At 38.0% G+C, this 20,781-nt stretch overlaps 1 long non-coding RNA gene across 1 annotated transcript; it reads left to right on the forward strand.

Annotated features, from left to right (window-relative positions):
• The first annotated feature begins 748 nt into the window (after nt 1-748).
• LOC135578583 (uncharacterized) lies at nt 749-20,194 on the forward strand. Its single transcript, XR_010470389.1, has 4 exons — nt 749-2,602; nt 3,284-3,408; nt 4,830-4,924; nt 17,458-20,194. It is a non-coding gene; the product is annotated as an uncharacterized LOC135578583 (long non-coding RNA).
• Nucleotides 20,195-20,781: the final 587 nt, after the last annotated feature.

Below are 20,781 nucleotides of genomic sequence, written 5' to 3' on the forward strand. Positions count from 1 at the left end.
GGCTCTTCTCGGTGACAACCAATGATAAAACAAGGGTCAGTGGGTGCAAACTGGAACACAGGAGGTTCCACTTCAATATGTCAAGAAACTGCTTCACAGTGTGGATGACAACACTGGAACAGGCTGCCTGGGGGGGTGGTGGAGTCTCCTATCCTGGAGACATTCAAAACCCACCTGAACACATTCCTGTGTAACCTCATCTAGGTGTTCCTGCTCCGGTGGGGAGATTGGACTAGATGATCTTTCAAGGTACCTTCTAATCCCTAACATTCTGTGATTCTGTGATACTTCGGTGGCAGAGGTAAATTACAATTCTGGAAGCATTTTCTTGTCACTTCTGACCATGGCTGTTTCTCTGACTGGGACTGACAGGAGACTGAACATCTTAGCTACAGTCTGATGTCCTACTTTTTTCCAGATCAAGAAGTATGCTGGATCTGTAGGTCTTCATGACCCAGCCTGCAACTGACCTAGGTGGTCTTCCTGGTTGGGCTTTAAGAACTACATTAATAAAACTGACCTTAACTAGATCCTGCTCTGTCATGAGTTCAGTGACATGTGTAGCACCAAAGCAAGGGCATTTTATTTCTGACAGAGACAAGTAATAAAGAGTTTGTTGCTTCATTTACTGCTTTCACCTCCATATTTCTTCTGAACCAATGTCACTAATTTGGCTGAGGCTGAAGTTTTTGATAACTTTTCAGTTCCTGTGTTCACAAATGTTTTTATTTACTTTGCATACAAAAAAAAAGAAACAAAAAACATTTCGCTCAACTCCACTTGCCAGCACTAGACATCTCCTTGTTTATGTTACTGGCATAGAAAAGATTCATCAGCCTCCAAAAGCACATGAGATTTGCTTCAAACCATCAATGTAAGTATTTATGGCAAGATTACAGCTGTTTGAATTCAAAGGAAGTCTGACCACACTCTTTGTGAAGCTGATGATACAATTTCAAAGTGACTGAGCCTTATTGAATTTCAGGATATACCAGTGCTAGCAATAAGCTAGTTTTTGTCAATGATAGGAAACTATATGAACTGCTGTGGAGCTGTAGAAAACTCATGCTCATGTGGAAACTTGTAAATAGGCAGAGCCAGAACACCAAAGAAATATCTGGATACAACTGTAGAGATAAAAGTAGGGCATCAAAAGCCAGAAATGTGTCCAGTAACAGTGAGACATAATGCTTGTGGGAAGACTGAGAAAGAAGAAAATAAGTCAAAAATGGAATTGTCTTCTAGAGACCACCAGGGTAGATCAGAGTAATAAAATATCCTGGATCAACTCATCCTGGTATTTAAAACCACATAGTTCTCTTACCCATGGGGAAATTTTAAATATACAAACATCTGTTGTGTAACAAACATTTAAATTTGGTTCATTAAAGTGCAGTTCTACCCTTTAAAGTGAATATGTGAGAATAACATCTAGGACCTCCATGTTTGTGGTCTCTCAAAGATGACTCTATCAGATTGTTCCTGTTTACCAGTTAAAAGATGCTTCTCTAACATCAGTCCACAAACTTAACCTTATTTCTTCAAGGTAGTATGAATTTTCTGCTTATTTGGCATTGCCATTTGACTTTTCTTCCTATTATACCTTTGCGGTCTGAACTGTAGACATTTCTAAGTAATCAGAAAGCAGAAAACATAGATGTTCATGAGGCAGAAGGCGAAACATAAGCAATTTCTCACTTGGTCTTGCTATCTTTGATCCTCTGGCGCTCATTTTCTCTGTGCCCTTAGCAACTCTGACCAACATGAGCAATAGAGAGGACTTGGCTGAAGCAGCCCCTTTGCCTGTTGTCTTGGAGAGAAGCTGCTTTCTTATCTCCTTCTAGAACTCACAGCCTGAGCCTAATAGTATGAAAAGCTGCCATTAGCAATGGTTTTGTGGAGAGCAGTTATACAGTTTGAGGAAGTGAGATGGTGAACAATGAAGAAATCTTAATTCTAAGCTACAGACTTGAATTGGATCTTAAGAAGAAGGTGCTCAGGAGCGAACCATGAAGAAACAACAATGTTGACATATGATGAGAGAAATGAATTAAAATCAAGGGGTTTACTCCTGATTCTACTGTGCATTCTGCTCATTAATGTAATCGGATAGCTGGGCCTCCTGTCTGTCAAAGGTAGTAAAAGGCTGAAAAATGCAGGTGGGAAATGATAAGGGAGATTCAGCATGGAGAAGCTCACCACAAAACTAGAGCAAGTCTGTGAACTTGGAGGGAACAGGGAAGGAGAGAGAAAGAGAATATCTAAAACAGGGCAGCCCTGGTTTAGGGTGGAGCAAAGTCACTTTCTGCAAGAACTTAACACTCTTGTAAGCATATAGTTGCTACTAGTGTATGTAAAATTAACAAGTAAAAAAGTGCTAGAAACTATCTTCAGTTGGGGATAGGAAGAAGTAGCTATAGTATCCAGGTAAATTCTTTTCCTCTCTAGTTGTTAGACTGGTGCACTCAGCCCTAACAACATACCTGTGTGTGACTTCTTACCCTCTTGCAGTGTGGTTTCTGTAGCCCTGTTCCCAATGAGAACAGTGGTTTCTGCTGGAATGAGTGTTACATGTGGCTTCAGGAAACACTCGTCCCCAGAGGTGAGGGGAGAGGGAGGGGGAGGGAGAGGGGGAGGGGAGGGGAGGGGAGGGGAGGGGAGGGGAGGGGAGGGGAAGAGACGAAAAGAGACGAAAAGAAAAGAAAAGAGACGAAAAGAAAAGAAAAGAGACGAAAAGAAAAGAGACGAAAAGAAAAGAAAAGAGACGAAAAGAAAAGAAAAGAGACGAAAAGAGACGAAAAGAGACGAAAAGAGACGAAAAGAAAAGAAAAGAGACGAAAAGAAAAGAAAAGAAAAGAAAAGAAAAGAAAAGAAAAGAAAAGAAAAGAAAAGAAAAGAAAAGAAAAGAAAAGAAAAGAAAAGAAAAGAAAAGAAAAGAAAAGAAAAGGAGAAAAAGAAAAATGTTTTTGAAATCCTCTCTTATCATCCCAGATCACATTTTTTATATATGAAGTTGTATGATTTTTGTACAATCCAAGAATGGCTCTTAAATGTTTTTAAATATTATTAGATTATATTGCAGTATCAAAGATAAACCTTTCTGATGGGATGTATTCTAGCAGTTTCCTTCCTTCCAGAAGGCAGCAGCCACTCCCTGGGTCATTACTAAGAGTTAGAGGAACCTAAAGTTTCTTTTAAGAATTTAGTGGTAAATAGAAGGAAGTAAACTAGTCCTGATTCTCCTATACAGTATCAGAGGTGCTCTGCATCGTGTATTTTACAGGTTATGACAAGACCATATCTTACGTCTGCTGATACATTTCTGAAATGTGTTAATACAATAAACATGGTATTAACAAATCACTATCATTAAATCCTAATTTAACAACATAAGCTTGTCCTACAAAGGTAAGTAAACGTATTGTATTGTTCCAAGTGTCAGACCTCTAAAACAGCAGAATTCTAAGCCAAATCAACCTATTAAAAAAAAAAAAAAAAAAAAAGTGCTTTTCTCCTTCGTCATTGTAAATTATGAAAGAGTCTCCAATTATATGCCGTGCCCATTCTTTGTTCCTCTTCCCCTTCCCCTTCCTCATGATGGACTGTGCTGTCATAGTAGAGAAGGCTGCACAGCCAAGGAATCTGTTCTCTGTAGGCTTCCTTCATTTGTTGTAGAAATTGGAAGATGCGCAAGGCGACTGCAGGAGGGTGGAAAACAAATGTTGCTCTAAAAGAGCTGGATGATCTTCAGATAATTGAATTCTGTTCATTGTAGACACACGAGAATTCTCTAAACCAAGTGTTCAATGCATAAGCACTTAAAAGTTGTTCTGCTACTCCTTCACCCTCTTGTCTGTGGATGGGATGGAATCCCATGTTGTATCCTGATGTTGGATACATAAAATGCTACATATACATCACCAAGTGCTCTTAAAAATCCAAGAACAAGGCACCTCAAAATGGACATCTATACTTACTGAATGTTTTTGTTTTTAATTGCCCTTTGTTTCTGATGTCCCACTGTAAATTTGGGATAATCAAGCCTGTCTCTTCACAGGAATATTGCAAAGATAAATTAGTTGACATTTTCAAACAGTAACTTTCACTCAGAAGCTGCAGTGATGAATACCATTAGTGAGCTTATGGGAAAATAATTTCAAAATGTTGTAGATTTCCTCACTGACTGACTGAATACCCGCTGGTTGACTTTTGAACTGAGGAAGAAATCCTGAAGAAAAACTGGTACAGAATTAATTTGTTCGCTTATTCAGTGTTATATGAAAGCACAATGGAACTTGGTTACAGTTACACAGCAACTTGAATTCTGACATTACTTCTAAAAATCTTACTTTGCAAATTTATTATCCTCTTAATGCGGATTTTTGGTGTTTTATAGGACAACATAAACATTTTCATAAAGCTGTATATTCAGGAATTTATACTGTATTGTGTGTAGTAACTGACTCTTTTTTCTTACCTCAACCACACCCATTTACCATGAGAACTAATATTGTCTTGTTCTTTAGGTCACATCCTGAAATGCCATGTGGCCATTTCCTTCCTAGAAAAATGTGTTTATTGAGGATCACCATTAACTTCTGCAATGCAGATATAAAATAACATTGGCATAAAGTTTTGCAAAATTTTGTTTTGATAAACTTTAGCATGAACAGAAGTTTGCAAGCAATATAAAAATTTAAAACAATTTACAGTTTAAAGATCTAATGTGATAAAGCAAGCAAATAGAAAAGAAAGCTGAAATGATTTAATGAAAAAAAACCCCAGAAACTTAACCTGATTTTTTTTTTTTTTGCTCACCTGACGTACAGAATCATATATTCCACAGAGAATGAGAATTCTACCTGCACCTTGTACCATCTTTGTTCATCAAGTACAGCTCTCTTTACGACTCCATTTCAAAAAGGTACTCTGGACACAGTAACTTTTAATAAGTAAGGAAACCAGTTGACTTTGATGATGTCACTCATGGATGTAAAATCAAGTATGTGCCCAAACACTGTACTCTCGCCCATTTTGCTAACTCATACACACAGTGCTTCATTAGTATGCAAAATTTCAGTACAATGTAAAGTGGACAACCTATTGGACATGTGCATTCTGATAAGAAGAGGTAAAATTGCAAAATCTCATATGTAAAGTGCACAATATAGGAAGATAACTAAATGAATATTCTATTTGTAAAAAATGCCATCCATCAGAGCAACTTAGTATTGGACCTTTGCATCTGAAAAGAAGTAAAAGTGACACACTGAGCTAAAGCTGAATCTCCTTTTTAAGAATAAGGTTGATCCCACTCCTACCCATTGTCAAGAATTTAATTTCAACCTCCAGGAATACACCACCCTTCAAATCCAATATTTTTTTCACTGATACATTTTTGTACCATTATCACAGATGCAGAAGTTAGGAAGGCTCATTTATTTTTTTCCCAGAGAAATGCTACTATGACACAAAAAGTCATGCAGGTTTCATTTGCACACCAGGTGAAAGTTCTAGCATGCAGAAAACAGAATTGAAATTCTCTGTGCTGCCATTACCTTGCCAGGGGCACAAAGATAGCTCTGTTACACCTTGGTGTCCTGTGTTGCTTCTGGCATGTCCCTTGCTGTGAAGCCCATAAACTCCCTTTCAGTGCTGGTTTAGGGAGAAACGCTTTAGTTTAGATCTGGTTTTGTGTTCCATCAACTGGCTCCCCTTTCAGGATTTTCTTTGAAATTTGACTTTTTTTTTTTTTTTTTTAATTTTAATGGATAATTTAAAAGACAACAAATAGTTGAACTCTGGCAAAACTTAGCACTTACTAGAAATACAACCAATTCAATATCAGCGTTTTTCTAAAGCACTTTCTTTTAAGGAATGTGTACATGTGGTGGATTTCCACATTTTTTCCAATGTCCTAACACTGCAGCTTCTGACGTATCATGAGTGCTTTGGTCCTCTGTTACAACTCTCTTCAGCTGTAATGTTTTTATCTTTAATCTTTTTCCTGACTCTTTTGCTGCTTTGAGATGTGATGTGTTAATTTTTTCTTCCTGTTATTTTTTTTTTCTTTCCTGTGGATTTGTTTAGCAGCTCTTGAAACTGTTCACTCATCACATTCTTTCTTTCTTATCTATTTGAGAAGTCTTTCTTTGCTTATCCTAGGCTGGCCCTAAACTTGCCTGCTGAGAGCTTATTAAGCTGATAATGTTTTACTATTTCTCGATCAGAAACCACGTCAGCATGTTTATAAGTACTATACGCATTCTTTTGTCTCTTCTAATGCTGTGTTTCACTGCTCTCTATCTTTTGTTATATACAGAATTTTTGCCCATTCTTGTCTTTCTGGAGGTATTTTTGAGAAACTGATTTTTCTTTGTCTTCCTTTTTTTCCTTTTCCCCTTTCCTTTCCTTTCCTTTCCTTTCCTTTCCTTTCCTTTCCTTTCCTTTCCTTTCCTTTCCTTTCCTTTCCTTTCCTTTCCTTTCCTTTCCTTTCCTTTCCTTTCCTTTCCTTTCCTTTCCTTTCCTTTCCTTTCCTTTCCTTTCCTTTCCTTTCCTTTCCTTTCCGAAATTCTGCTTGTTCTTACTTTTCCAGATTTCTATGTGGCTTGTGTTAAAACCGTACAGTGTTCTGACAGGTTTTGTGTTACTGCCACATGAAGAAAGATTCATGACATAAAACGATGCCTTGTGGTAGACCTAAATTTTAGCACCTAAACACTGTTTTGGAGGGCAATTTGAATTTGCCACTCATGTCTTGCTTTTTAGCTTTCTACCTGTCTTTAAAGATTTTTTCTTGGCTTAGATATCTGTTATTGTCAGAGTCTGTAGGGCTGAACAACAGGCAAGTGAGTGGACACACAAACAACCATGAACCCAGAATCTGCAATAACATGTGAAATACATGATGGAGTGTTCAAATACTAGTGGAGGCTTATCATCCAGTAACATAATCTTGGCACATAACTGTATCATTGCACATACAATTTTGCTTTTGAGTCCAATTGTGTATTTATGAAGTGAGTTTCATTTTTAACACTTTTGGAGTGCTGTGATTTAAAGGTATTCCTGCTTCTTTACTTAATCCTGTCAGTTGTTTTCTTGGTGAATTGATAGCTTCTTGCAATGTGCCTAAGTGCTGTTTAATTCTTAAGTTCTTTTCTAACCACTTTCTAATGTTGCCTTTCCTTTGTTAATTGCTTTGTAATGAGAAGCATGTAGAAGAAAAAGTAGAGGTCATCATGTAGTTGGAAAAATACTCTTGACACATCTTGGCCATTTTTATGACCACTGGACTGTTGCCTCTACTTCAAGGATGGTGCGGACAGTGTCCTGAGGGTAATACTCTTCTCTCATCATTGCAGCATGAGTACATCTTCAAGTCAAAAGACTAGCATCTGATACGTGTGTTTTCTTGTTGTCTCAAATATCTACAGTCAAAAAAACCCCGTCTCTAAATGTATGCATTTCCCTGCACTGCATGTGCTACAAATGCTAGTTGTTGTGAGCTAAGAGTGAGTTTTTAGCATTGGGTTGACTCTCAGTAAATTCCTATTTATTTAAGCTCATGGGTTGATGGCTTTGTTGAAGGTGAACAGCAATGCCACCCAAGGGTAGCTGAGGCCTAGGAGGGAAGAACATTCTTCTAGATATCCCAGGATGATATAGTGAAAACCTAGAAGAAATTCACAAAAGCCCTGGTTTTCAAAACATACACCAGTTTTCAGAAAGAGCTTGGTCTCTATTGGCTTGCACGACCAAACGTGGCAGTATCCTAGGGGAATCTAATCCTTTAAGTGCAGTGTAAAAGTCGGTAGTTGGCTGCATACAATGCCGGTTAATTTTCTTTTCATTTTATTCCACAATAAAAATCCTGGCATTGATTCTCATGTTTAAAATCATTATATCAGAAAATAATAGGAGGAACAATATTCAGAGGCTGTGAACATCCATAGCTCCCACAAATTCAGTAAGACCACAGGATTTTTGTGTGTATGGTCTGGAACAAATCATAAGAAGTTTTAATTGTGCATCAAATTCTAACAGTGTGACCACAGAACTGTCTAAAAATATTTCTCTGTTATTTCTGAGTAATTTAGTATTTTATTAATAAAAAAATTGTATGAGTGTAGAAGATGTTGAGAAGCTTTTTTTCTACAGCCAAAGTAAACTAAGTAGGTCATCACTCATTTGCTACTTATGACTCTTCACTGGCCTCTTAAAACTTCAGCTTTCTTTCAGATGTATCCAATTTCCCATTTTTTAAGGTTAAAAGTTATATGTTTTTCAGGCTTTCTGAGCTATTCTTACTAGCTCCCATAACTATTCAATTATAATTGTACAATTTATTATTTTTAAGAATGGTTTGCAGCACATCTATCAAAGGATTATTTTGGGTTTTGGAATAGTGGCTGGCTTAAGAGTAATTTAGAGGACATAAATAAAAATGGTAAATGAATATGGTTTTGCTTTTCAAAGGAGTCAACTGTCCTGATTATTTTCTCCTACAGGAAGTTGTCCTTCATAGGTGTCTTAAGTTTATTTCTAAGTTCATTTTATCATTGAAAAATATATTAAGAATGATTTTATGCATGTTGTGATTTAGGAAAAAATCTAGTTTATAACACTTTTTGATGAATATTGGAAAGGATCTTCTGTGCCCTCTTTGGAGTAGCCAAATCTTTCATCTGGAATTTAATTATTCAAACAAACAAACAAGTTTTATTCTGGGTGTGTTAGAATGTTACTCCATGATGCAGTCATAAAAATGTACTCTCAAGCAACCACTGCAGAAAAAAATAATTATGCTTGCAAACAGAGTCATTAGAGATGAATGGGCAAAGAGTGGACAAAATGTGTTGCTTGATAAATTTAGAGTCTCTGTCTGCTGTTTGTTTGTGAGCTGCTTTGGTCTTCCTTGGATCTATTTGTTACTCTAAATTAGCCTCCTCTCATGGTGGTGGCAGCTCCTGTGTGTTCCCATGGCCCCGGGAGCTACGCCAAACATGTTCTGGTGTAAGCAGAACCTCCTGAACAGGACAGGCTGGAGGGCACGGGCCAGAGTCAGGATCTGGTCTTCTAGCTTGGCCTTTGGGTAAAGGCTGAATGCTCTTCTCCTTTTGATATAAAGCCACATAAATATGACAGATAAACATAAAAATAAAGGTAAATTACCCAGGTATGGAAAACAGACTCTAAGAGCTGAGGCTGTGGAACATCTGCATCTCATCAAAGGCAGAAAACCCAGCCAAATATGGTGGAGTAATCATCTTGAAAGCACATCCTAACTTCAGCAAAATGGAAAAGGAATGCAGCCTTTGAGTATGAAAGTCTGCTGGTGCAGTTACTGTCTTTGGAACAATATCTGTGAGCAAACCTGATACCAGCATGTGTGCTCCCACTGAAGAAACAGCAAATCACGTCTAGAGAGAACTTGAAGGAACCTATAACAGCTCCCAATGTTGACATTAAAATGATCTTCACACTAAGGGATTAAAGCAGCAGCAGAAGAAGGAACTGTACCTGTGACACAGCTGCTTACAATGGAATCAGATTAATAATTTTGCAGATCTAAAGACCACCTCATTGTATTCATGATGGCATTTGCAATACATTAACATTCAGAGATGGAGTTCTTGTCTACTAGATCAACCACAAACTGGCTTAAGACAACAGGCTGATGTTCAGACTAAGGGAAGCTACCTGTGATTCAGGCCACTATTGTGCAAGAGAGAAAACTTCTCCTCTAAAAAATTAAAATAAGACATGAGGCACAGCTAAAGTGGAGAATCCAAAGAGAATCATGCAGTGAAGTTGATCACCAAGAGCTGACTTTAGAAAACCTTTGACTGAAGTGTACAGAGGGTGTTGATACTGTAGCTCTGTTATAAGGCATGTAGTCATATTAAGAGTGGTTGGGCTGCTTTAAAGAGTATCATGGTGGTAAAGTGGATAAAGACAAAGATGCAGAGATATTTTCTAGGTAGCTGAACCACTTGTGAAAGCATCATTTTTTTAAAAGACTATAAGGAAGCAACCAGAACATAAAGGAACAACAAAGTTTCTGATGAACTGTTAAAACATAGGAAGGTATAAGTTAAGTCAAAGGTCTACAGATTTATTTCTTATGTCCAGAATTTTGAAAACAAAACAAACCAAACCACAAAAAAAAAAAAAAAAGCCAACAAAACATACTCAAACAAACAAACAAAATGCAAAATGACATTCAAATCCCTAGTTTTTCAGATGAACAAAATAGAAGAATACTACAAGAACTTCTTACCTCACAAGCTCCCATCTAACTTTTACAGATTTGGATATGCTTAACAGTTACAAAGAGGATTTACTGAGAAAATATGAAGGCATTATAGAAAAAATAGGTCTATTGTGGCTCAAATATTTTCAGTATGTTAGCTGCTTGAGAAAGATGGGAACATAAGAATATAGGATTTTACGATAATATATTTGATGGTATACCTCAAGACAGTACTGTGGTCACGATGAAGAATTTGGATTCCCAGATTTAGATTGGATATTAGGAAAAATTTCTTCACTAAAAGGGTTATGAAACACTAAAACAGGTTGCCCAAGGAAGTCATCATCCCTGGAGGTGTTTAAAAGATGTGTAGATGTGGTGCTTAGGGCCATGGTTTAGTGGTGGACTTGGCAGTGCTAGGTTTATGATTGGACTTGATAATCCTAAGGGTCTTTTCCAACCTAAACTATTCTATGATTCTATTATTTCACAAGGTAAAATTCTTTCATTTTTAAAACGGGAATGAAAAAAGTGCAAGGATAATTGCAAAATTCTTTTGGTGGTATAAATGGCCTTTGCTGACTTTTGATTTGCGCTGATATATCCTGATGATCAATTTACTATGAAGCAGACAGAAAACATGATATAAAAGAATGGTTGAAAGCTGTACTTGAAGTGGTAAGAAATCCCAAATATATGTAAAACTATGAGAGGATGCCAAGCAGGCTTGCTTAGTAATAATCTGATATCATTGACAAATCAGATAGTGTAATACCTAAAAACATTTGTTTTTATTACTGCCTTGTGGATGACTGAACTTAAGATGCAATGCAGGACCATGATTGTCTTTTTCTCTGATGGATATGTTTAGCCATCAACAACCACTGAGGAGAAGCGATACTGCATGTCTGAAACTTGGTCTATGGATGCATGACGTGCGCATATAGTAAGGATGAGGAACGCCTGGTTTTGGGTCACATGTTTTAGTGAGAAGCAGCAGCTGATATATATATATAGAAAAGGGAGATCAGTGAAGATTAATAACTATAAAAGTAGTGATTCCTGAGCATTCCAGTGGGCTGAAGTGCTGTGGTGTTAGAATAAAGACTGATCAAACATCTCTTGGTAGGCTCTTTGTGTAGCTTTTAAGTGTCTGGCTGACCACAGTAAGGAACTGTGACACAGCGTGAATGAAGCCTGAGAAGTCCCACATAAAACACCAGCAACAGGAACAATATGACTGTGATACAAATCAGTGGGTTAAGTAGTTAGAGTAGTCCAGGACCTCTAGCACCCCTCCTGCTCCAGTGTCAGCCCTGTTTACTCTTCTTCATAGGTATGTGATATACAGAATTTCTGTTGCTATATGTAGGCCTAGATCCAAAGTTAATGGAAGAAAATGACAGTGATTATATCCAGCCAAGGAATATGTATTACCAGTGATTATATCCAGCTTCCAGTATGTATTACCGTGTGTGTGACTAGTACCTGCAGACTAAAACTGCACTGCAGTTTTCACTCTGAATTTGCTGGTTTGCAAAGTGATTCCTCCAGCATGCTTGTCATGAAGAGGTGTGAAAAACAGACTCAGATTTCTGAATTACAGAAAACTGGTTAGATGACTGTAAACACACAGTGCTTTTTGTGATATGAGCCTGCAGATTAATCTGAGGGAGAAGGGTCTGGACAAAAAGGACTCATATGGCTTGGAATAAGGGATGACAAGTGGTGAAAAATGTTTGTTGTAGGCTAAGAGGACATCTACCTGTTGAGGAGAGTGGAGTGTGGATCCAGTTCTACTCAGAATTAAACTACATGAAAGCAACTGAAGCCAATGAGTTTGTGCCTGAAAGAAAGAAGGAACCAGTATGGTCCATTTGAAAGAGCCATTCATACCCTCCCTGCTTTACCTGGTTTAAGGTAGTAACGAGCAATATATATTTATATTTTTAAACAGAACTGTTTTTCAGACAAGTATTTCTTTCTTTCTTTTGATATCAGAAGGTATCACCTGAAATTAGTAGTCTATTTATTTCACACTGAAAAAGAGAGAAAAAAAATTTCTTAAAAGTACTTGTAACTGGCAAGGCATATACTGTTATATTTGCAATGTAAATACTATTACATTTAAATAATATTTTTGATCTGTATTTTCTCTGGTGCTATATTTTCATGCACGTGCTATTAGTACACTTGTGTGAGAATTTTCTTAACGATTCTTAGAATTCTGTTTACTGTGGCTAAGCCCTATATCGTTGATAAAACAAGCAATGTGTCATTTAGCAGACATGTTGAGTACCTGAAATTCATGGGATTCAGAATGTAACTTATTATTTGAACACTGCTGGCTAGTGCTGGGCCTGGTATTGTTTCCTCAGTGCTCAGTACAAAAATAAGAAAAGAAATTCTATTCGGTTCCACTCCTTATAAAGCACCGATTTTCTTGGTATTTGAAGTCCTATAAAGCCATCCATTAGATAAATGGGAGGGAGGCATAAGAAAGCCATGTTTATAAATTCAAGGTTCCAGGTGGACCTTAGATCATCTTTTCACAGACAAAAATGGGACTTGTAGTTCAATGGAATTACATCAGCATTATTCAGATCAGAAAATGACTTTTCAGGACACGGCCTGTTCACTCTTTCTCCGCTCTTTTGTACAGCCCTGTAGCAAAAATGGGGCAGGGGGCTGCTCCTAGTAGGTTACACACAGGTTCTCATTATATGAAGGATTTGTGGGTGCTGCTAAACTGATTTATTGGTTCTGTAACTGTATTTCCACCCAAGGGATGTCTGAGCTTGGCTGGAATCAATAGCAAGTGCTGGGTAGTATGACAGGATCTGCTTTAAGAAAAAAAAGCCCAATAAAATAACAAATAAATTTTGGGTATGTCCTAGTTGTGTAAAATTCTCCCAGACACATGTGGAACCAGGAGGTTTGTATAACTTTGTGTAACCTCTGGCTGGAAATGACACAGTTTTTTCCATAGAAGGTAAAATATGGCCCTTTCTGAAATAAGGGATGAGGGTTATCATACAGATTTTATTTTTTCTGTCAATGGCCTGATACAGCTTCCAATGTTTTCCTAATGTTTCAGACACCAGTGCTACTTCAGCTCAGCCCTTTTAGGGGAAAAAGAGCAAAAAGAAGGAAAAGAATGATACAGTTGCTCCAAAAGCACAATTATATGGTTGCTTCAAAAGCCTCTGCTGACTTGAGAATCGGTTAATTCAGCTCTTCATTGGCTACTTTCTGCAGAAATAGAAACAGAAAAACAGGGCTTTCACCAGAAAAAATTTAAATGAGAGCTATAGGTGGCAGGTGGAATGGTAGTTTCATGAACACACTGTTTCTGCACTGAAATAGCCATGGAAGCTGGTTATCAATTTATTGGAACAGGGGTGTGTTTTCTGAGTAAGCAGAGCAAAAAGCAAACTGCACCCTTTTCACAAAATCTATTTCTCTTTTTGACAATAACAATTAAAAAAAAAAAAAAGAGAGAATTGTAGAGAAAATCTACATTAACACAATGATTTCTCAGCAATCACAGAATCATAGAATCACAGAGTCACAGAATGGTTGGGGTTGGAAGGGACCTCTGGAGATCACCTAGTCCAACCCACCTGCTAAAGCAGGTTCACCTAGAGGAGGTTGCACAGAAATGCATCCAGCAATGACCATACTGGTGCCATGCCGAGAGAAAAATTCCATCAGAGTTCCAGACCCGAGCGGACGGAGGAAGAAATGCGGCCGACCCAATATGAGTGATAAAGCATACTTCAACTTTATTGCCCGAGATAGCGTGCATTTATACCAAATACCATAATTATGCATACTTGTCTCTATCTAATAGGCTAAGCACATTTACTTACTCCACCTACTTGGGTTTAGCTAGCTATGCGCATCCCACATTCTTCTGACTCTTATCTCTTCAAAAATAACCTGACCCTGCCTTAGTTAGTACTTTTCCGTTCCCCCTTTTCCCACGGCCTAATAGACAAGCTAACTAAGGCCTACTTATGTCAACTAAAATGGGCTCTGCTCGTACAGTTGCTTGGTGGACTCATGTCCGTGCTCCTTGAGCCAATCCCCGACAGTGCCACTACTTGAAAAGAAGTTCCTGAATCTCAATAGGTCCATCAGAACGTTTCCTTGGTCACAGGGAAGGACTCTGGCTATCCAGTGTAGCAATGGATGTGAGCTGCCTAGTTGCTGTTTCTCCTTGCTCCTGAGGAGGTAACATATCTGAGTAGACTTTGGGTCTTCACTCTCCTCTCGTTGGTGGTCTTTACAAGATGGTGGTCGCTAAAGTGCAGCGAAAGACATGTACCTACAGTGACCTGAAAGTGCTTATTCTTGCTAAACAATCATCTTTGTGTCTGAATCTTGCAGCTTTGCAATGATTCACATAGGTGAGTCTAGCTTATTGCTAGCACTAGTATATCCTGAAATTCAATAAGGCTCAGTCACTTTGAAATTGTATCATCAGCTTCACAAAGAGTATGGTCAGACTTCCTTTGAATTCAAACAGCTGTAATCTTGCCATAAATACTTACATTGATGGTTTGAAGCAAATCTCATGTGCTTTTGGAGGCTGATGAATCTTTTCTATGCCAGTAACATAAACAAGGAGATGTCTAGTGCTGGCAAGTGGAGCTGAGCGAAATGTTTTTTGTTTCTTTTTTTTTGTATGCAAAGTAAATAAAAACATTTGTGAACACAGGTTATTTTAACTGAAAAGTTATCAAATTAATATTGATGGTTTTGAAACATAAATTTTATTTTTATTCAAAAAACTTAGTCAGAAGATAGTTACATTTCATAGTAAACTAGGTGAAAAACTAAAAAAAACCTGTATACCCACCCAAACTGAATAATCTCATTTGATTTGAAATGGAACACCCTTTGCTCTTTTATTTCATAGTGGAAAAAAATAGCTGATGACTGATGGTCAGCCAACATTAAGTCAATCGTTTTTGCTGCCCTAGTTGTAATTGCCTTTCAGTTCTCTGACAATTCAAAACAATTTGCATGTTTGATGTTCCTTTTCTCATGGACCGTTTTTACCTAAAAGACAAATATTGTGCCTTTGTACCATGAAAAAGATGCTGAATTAGAAGTATGAAAGCTTGAAAATGTGAAGAAAAGTTGTGGTTTCACCTGTTGCTACTTTGCTGTGGAAGACTTGGGAAAGTGATTAATCTTTAGTCCTGGTGGCAAAGGCATAGCTACATTCTTTGAGAGAGGTAACACAATTTCTATCTTACATCATTCTATGTTCTCTTGGTTTCACATGAAAATCTTTGCAAAAGAGAAAAGTATCTGTATCCACTTCACCCATATAGCAAAACCTTCCAGAGCTTCATGTGGAAAAAGTCAATTTCAATACCACTGTAGTAGAAGAGTAGCTGGAGAATGTGGTCTTACTGATGTGATTCTCAAGGCTAACTTGCTTAGCTTATTTTTGTAAAATAGCCAAAGTACTAGTTAATTTTTAAAAATACTTGAAATGTACTTACAATATAGTTACAGTATTTTTTTTTTGAGTGTTCAGAAGACATAGTAAATATTTTTGTTAACTGAAACTTAAAAAAAAAAAGAAAGTTAGAACTTCTCCCCTCTACCCTTTTCTAAAGAGCACTTAGGGAAATGTGTTTAGAAATGCTGTACTGAAGTTTTCACCCTTTTAATTGCACCCTGTCCACTCCTCCTCCCTGTAATTTCTGGAGCTTCCAGCTGAGATCTGGGTCTAATTCCTGCAAATGCTAACCATACGTAATCAGGGACAAACCTGTTTCCAAAGAGCTTCAAGATTAATGAAGCAAGACAGGAAAAATAAGCATCAGTGTTCCTGCTTTTTCCAGCTGGGCACTGGGGGACTGAGTGATTAGGATACGTGCCCAGTATCAGAAAACTTAGTTGCAGTACCAGGAACTGAACATATGTCTCCATTTTCACAGCCTCCTACTTTAAACAGAGAACCTCTTTCCTTCTGTAGAACTTTACTCTTTCTGAAATGCTGTATTCAAGATTCAAGATGGTCAAATCTGAATATCTAAACAGATTTTGTTAAAATTTGTTATATTTTGACAAACTTTAAAAAAATTGCCTGCTAACATTCTGCTTTTAAGGGCCATTAAATAGTCTGGGCCTAGATGTTAGGCGACACTTTCAAAAATTTTTGCCAGCAAAAATATCTTCCTTACGCAAACAAATCAATATTTATGTGCCCTAGCTGGACATTTACATGAACAAATATGAGTTTTGCCTGGGCAAACACTGATACATGAAAGCTCCACTGGCATGTATCAGGACAGAGCTCTAACTAAACATGTTTTCTACCAATAAGTAAAGTATCCATTTTGAAAGTGTGGTCTTCTATGATTTAAGAAGAATGATATTTTTCAGATTAGTAAAATCTGCAGGAATAATGAACTGATGGAACAGAGCAGAAATGGTTCATTGTACATTTTTTACTAACTTTTCAACTTTAATAAAGCTTCCTCTTAGAAAGTTACTGTTTGCTCCTGCTGCAGTGTACTCTGCATTTTTGCCATAATTTCTGGATGCAAGTTATCCTACACAAATAATTAATTCAATATCTATTTAACTTCTCAGTTTTGAATGAAATGCTTCGATTGGAAATTCAGGACAATAAATCAAAAACTTTTGAGGGTTGAGGGGGCAAGGAAGAGAGAAAAATCCTGTCATTTTAATTTGGAATAGAAGCTACTGGCTAGGTATAAACCGTCCTATGGTATGTTGAATGCAGTGAACATGGTGTTAGTGCACAGAGAAGTAGGAGATGCTGTTTATCTGTTAACATAATTGACAGAGACAGGGATTTTTTTTTTTTTAATTTTTTTTTTTAGTTACTACATATAGAGAGGTAACACCAGCTTGCATTACTTGAAGAAAATGTGATTATAAGAATGCTGTAAACCTATAGCTGCTGACTTATCTGCATTCTGATCTGATCTACCACTGCACACAGAGAGGAAAATCCTTATATGAGCCCTCAATTTTCCTTCAAACTGCCTCCCTTTCACTCTTCACCTGAATGTCTTCCATTTTGTGTAACATTAGGAAAGCTCCCTACGTTGGTATTTCCAGACCACAGCTGGGAAATAGAGAGTGTAAGCTAGTAGCAATTTATAATACATATGGAACTTATTTATCAAAAGTGTTTTCTTTTTCTAAAGCTGCAGTCCTTCTACCATACATCTGAAGAACTTTTGAGAGAAGAGAACCCTGAGGAAAAATTATGAGGTACTGCGGGGAGAAATCCCATCAGAGTTCCAGACCCGAGCGGACGGAGGAAGAAATGCAGCTGACTCAATATGAGTGATAAAGCATACTTCAACTTTATTGCCCGAGATAGCGTGCATTTATACCAAATACCATAATTATGCATACTTGTCTCTATCTAATAGGCTAAGCACATTTACTTACTCCACCTACTTGGGTTTAGCTAGCTATGTGCATCCCACATTCTTCTGACTCTTATCTCTTCAAAAATATCCTGACCCTGCCTTAGTTAGTACTTTTCCGTTCCCCCCTTTCCCACGGCCTAATAGACAAGCTAACTAAGGCCTACTTATGTCAACTAAAATGGGCTCTGCTCGTACAGTTGCTTGGTGGACTCATGTCTGTGCTCCTTGAGCCAATCCCCGACAAGGTACTCATTTATAGTCATATCTATCAGAATTCTGTTTCATGTTAAATATCACTTATGAAGAAGACACCATGTAAAATTGAGTTAATGCCCACTTGAAGTTGATATTAAAAAACCTGAACACTTTTTCATACAAGAATTACCCTCCTTTTTTTACCAGACTTGGCATTTTTCGTAGTGACAATATGCTTTATTGTGCACATTCTCCATACTCTACTCCTTAACCATGAGCATTTCATCCTGTTTCTCTGAATCTGCAAACAAAATGTGGTATCACAGGCTTCAGCAAGAAGAGGAGCCAGGAGCCCAATGTGGCAAACACAGAGGCAGTGTCCTGACCAACAAGGGTGCTGTCCTGCAGGGCCTGGACATGGAAGCAGAGCAGATCTCGTGATGATAACATCTCCGGCCAAGAGTCCAGACTGCCAGACAAGTCCACAGTAACGTGACAGGCCTGAGGTCAAGCAAGCAGGTCAGGTCAGCAACAGGTCAGCCTGAGTTTGGATGCAGTAGAATCATAGAATAGAATCATAGAATCATTTCAGTTGGAAGAGACCCTCAGAATCAGTGAATCCAACCATAACCTAACCTAACTCTAGCACTAAACCCTAAGAACCTCGTCTAAATGCCTTTTAAACACCTCCAGGGATGGTGACTCCACCACTTCCTTGGGCAGCCTGTTCCAAGGCCTGACAACCCTTTCTGTGAATAATTTTTTCCTAATATCCAATCTAAACCTCCCCTGGCACAACTTGAGGCCATTTCCTCTTGTTCTATCATTTGCCAAAGTAGTCAGGGTCAGATACAGTCTGGTGGATGTAGTGATGAGGCAGGTCCATGCTCAAGCTGGGATGTCAACTCAGGGGTAGAGGGTTGAGGTGTAGATTACCAGGGCACAGCGGCCAGCACTGGGCACAGCTGTGAAATCTGACCAAGGGTAAGACCCTCGTATTAAAAGCTTCTGCACAGAGAAACAGGGAGAACAGCTGCTGAGGCTTCTTAGTGGTCTCAAAGAAGTCTTCTCAAGGTTCAACACCTGCCTAAACTGGCCCTGATCCGAGACTGCCAAACCCCCACAGAACTGAAGCCAGCATTGCTCAACACATGGTCTGGGGGCCAGCACTGGTTTGGGAGGCGTGCAAAGGTGGTCCCAAAAGTGGTTGCTGGATTCTGATCATGCTTAGTGCCTGGGGAAAGGATCTGCCACATTGTTTGCAATATTAGTTATAGTTTGCATGTTTGCAATTAGGACATAATACAGATTTGGAAATTAATCCATTCTAATTTAGGGACCTAAAAATTAGATGGTTAAATCAGACAGTAAATCACTTCACAAAGCTGAATGTGTCTTTAAAGGAAGTCACAATGACTTACATTTTGGTGATATGCATTACCCAATTTAACAAGCTTTAACAGGATTTTTGTTTTGCAATTGCTCATATTTTGTCAATTAAAAGTTGCAGTGCTCTTGGTTCATCTGAATTCATTCTCTTTCACACCCATTACCAAAACTGTCTGCTAGTGCATGGAGGAAAAAAAACCATGTTTATTATGTACAAAGAAGTTGGCATTGTTTGTACAAAAGTTCACTCACCATTCCTGCTGAAAACAATGTTTGAATTCTATGTTATTTCTCATGAAAAAACTCCACAGTGTTCACAAAAGAAACTCCCGTTTAAACTGAAATCAACTGACTTTTAAAAACAATCTCTTCTTGCACTTTTTCCTTAGATGTGATCATACCTTATGAATGTGTAGAGTCATATTTCAACTTGAATTTATATGATAGATATTAATTAATAAATGCTGTTTCACCTGCCTCTTTACAGTTAATAACTCTGCTTCAGACATGTAAGGGCTTTTATGCATCAATATTTCCCACATTTTATAGCTCCACATAGTCCCTCAAAAAGATTATCATTGCTAAAGGCCAATCAAAATAAATGGTGCCAGATGTTCTGAAAGCTCTGCGCTTATCTCATCAAAATGGGTAAATTCCTGACACACTCTTCTCACACTCCTTATTAATGTACAGTCCTTTGTCAATGTACCGTTTGGGACTGAGTTTTTGTATCTGGCCCTTCATAAACATTTTGTGCCTCATTCACACAAAGAAAAGTTGAGAAGGATTTGATTTGCCTGTTGAATAAGAAGTTTGGATTTCAGAAAAATGGGGGTACCTTGCTTAGGTGAGTGATAAAAGAGCAACAATATGCTTTATCTATAGTGAATGCAGGCTATTTTAACCCATTAAAGATAATGCCATATATGTTCTTGCTTATCAGAAGGTGTATGTAACCACAATGTGCAGCACAGGAACCCAGACTATAGTTACCGTCTTTTTTAATCTACACTAATCCACACAGATCATTTAATTTTTTTGCAAGAGTGTTGTCTATGCTCTGGTCTGTGCCTTCACCCTGAGTCTGTGGTGTCTACACCGGGCCAAAACGCTCAGAAGGCTTCTAGAGAAACTCTTGCACAAAAGAGAAGGTTGACGTGGACAAAGTGTTACAGGTTTTCCCTGTTTCCACTAGGTCAAAGGAAAGGCTACCAATGAAAGAAAGGTTTGATGTTTTCAGATCTGAAATCCAGCTGGGTCTTAAGGAATAGACTACTTCATAGTGATGTGACAGAGACATAGACCATGAAGAGATACTGGTTGGGAGTGTATGTGTATGAGGGGGCTGAGAGTGACAGGAATATCTCCTGACAAAAAGAATTTGAAGTCTATTTAAAAAAAAGCCTTCCACCGTCCCTTTCAAAGAAAGCTTGAATCACAAGGCCAGGTTCTGCAAAAGACAACTCTGGGCTGTCTACAGGATGGACCTGATCTGAAGGAGTAGTAGAG

This window comes from Columba livia, chromosome 2 (assembly GCF_036013475.1).
Source record: "Columba livia isolate bColLiv1 breed racing homer chromosome 2, bColLiv1.pat.W.v2, whole genome shotgun sequence".
NCBI classification, from domain to species: domain Eukaryota; kingdom Metazoa; phylum Chordata; class Aves; order Columbiformes; family Columbidae; genus Columba; species Columba livia.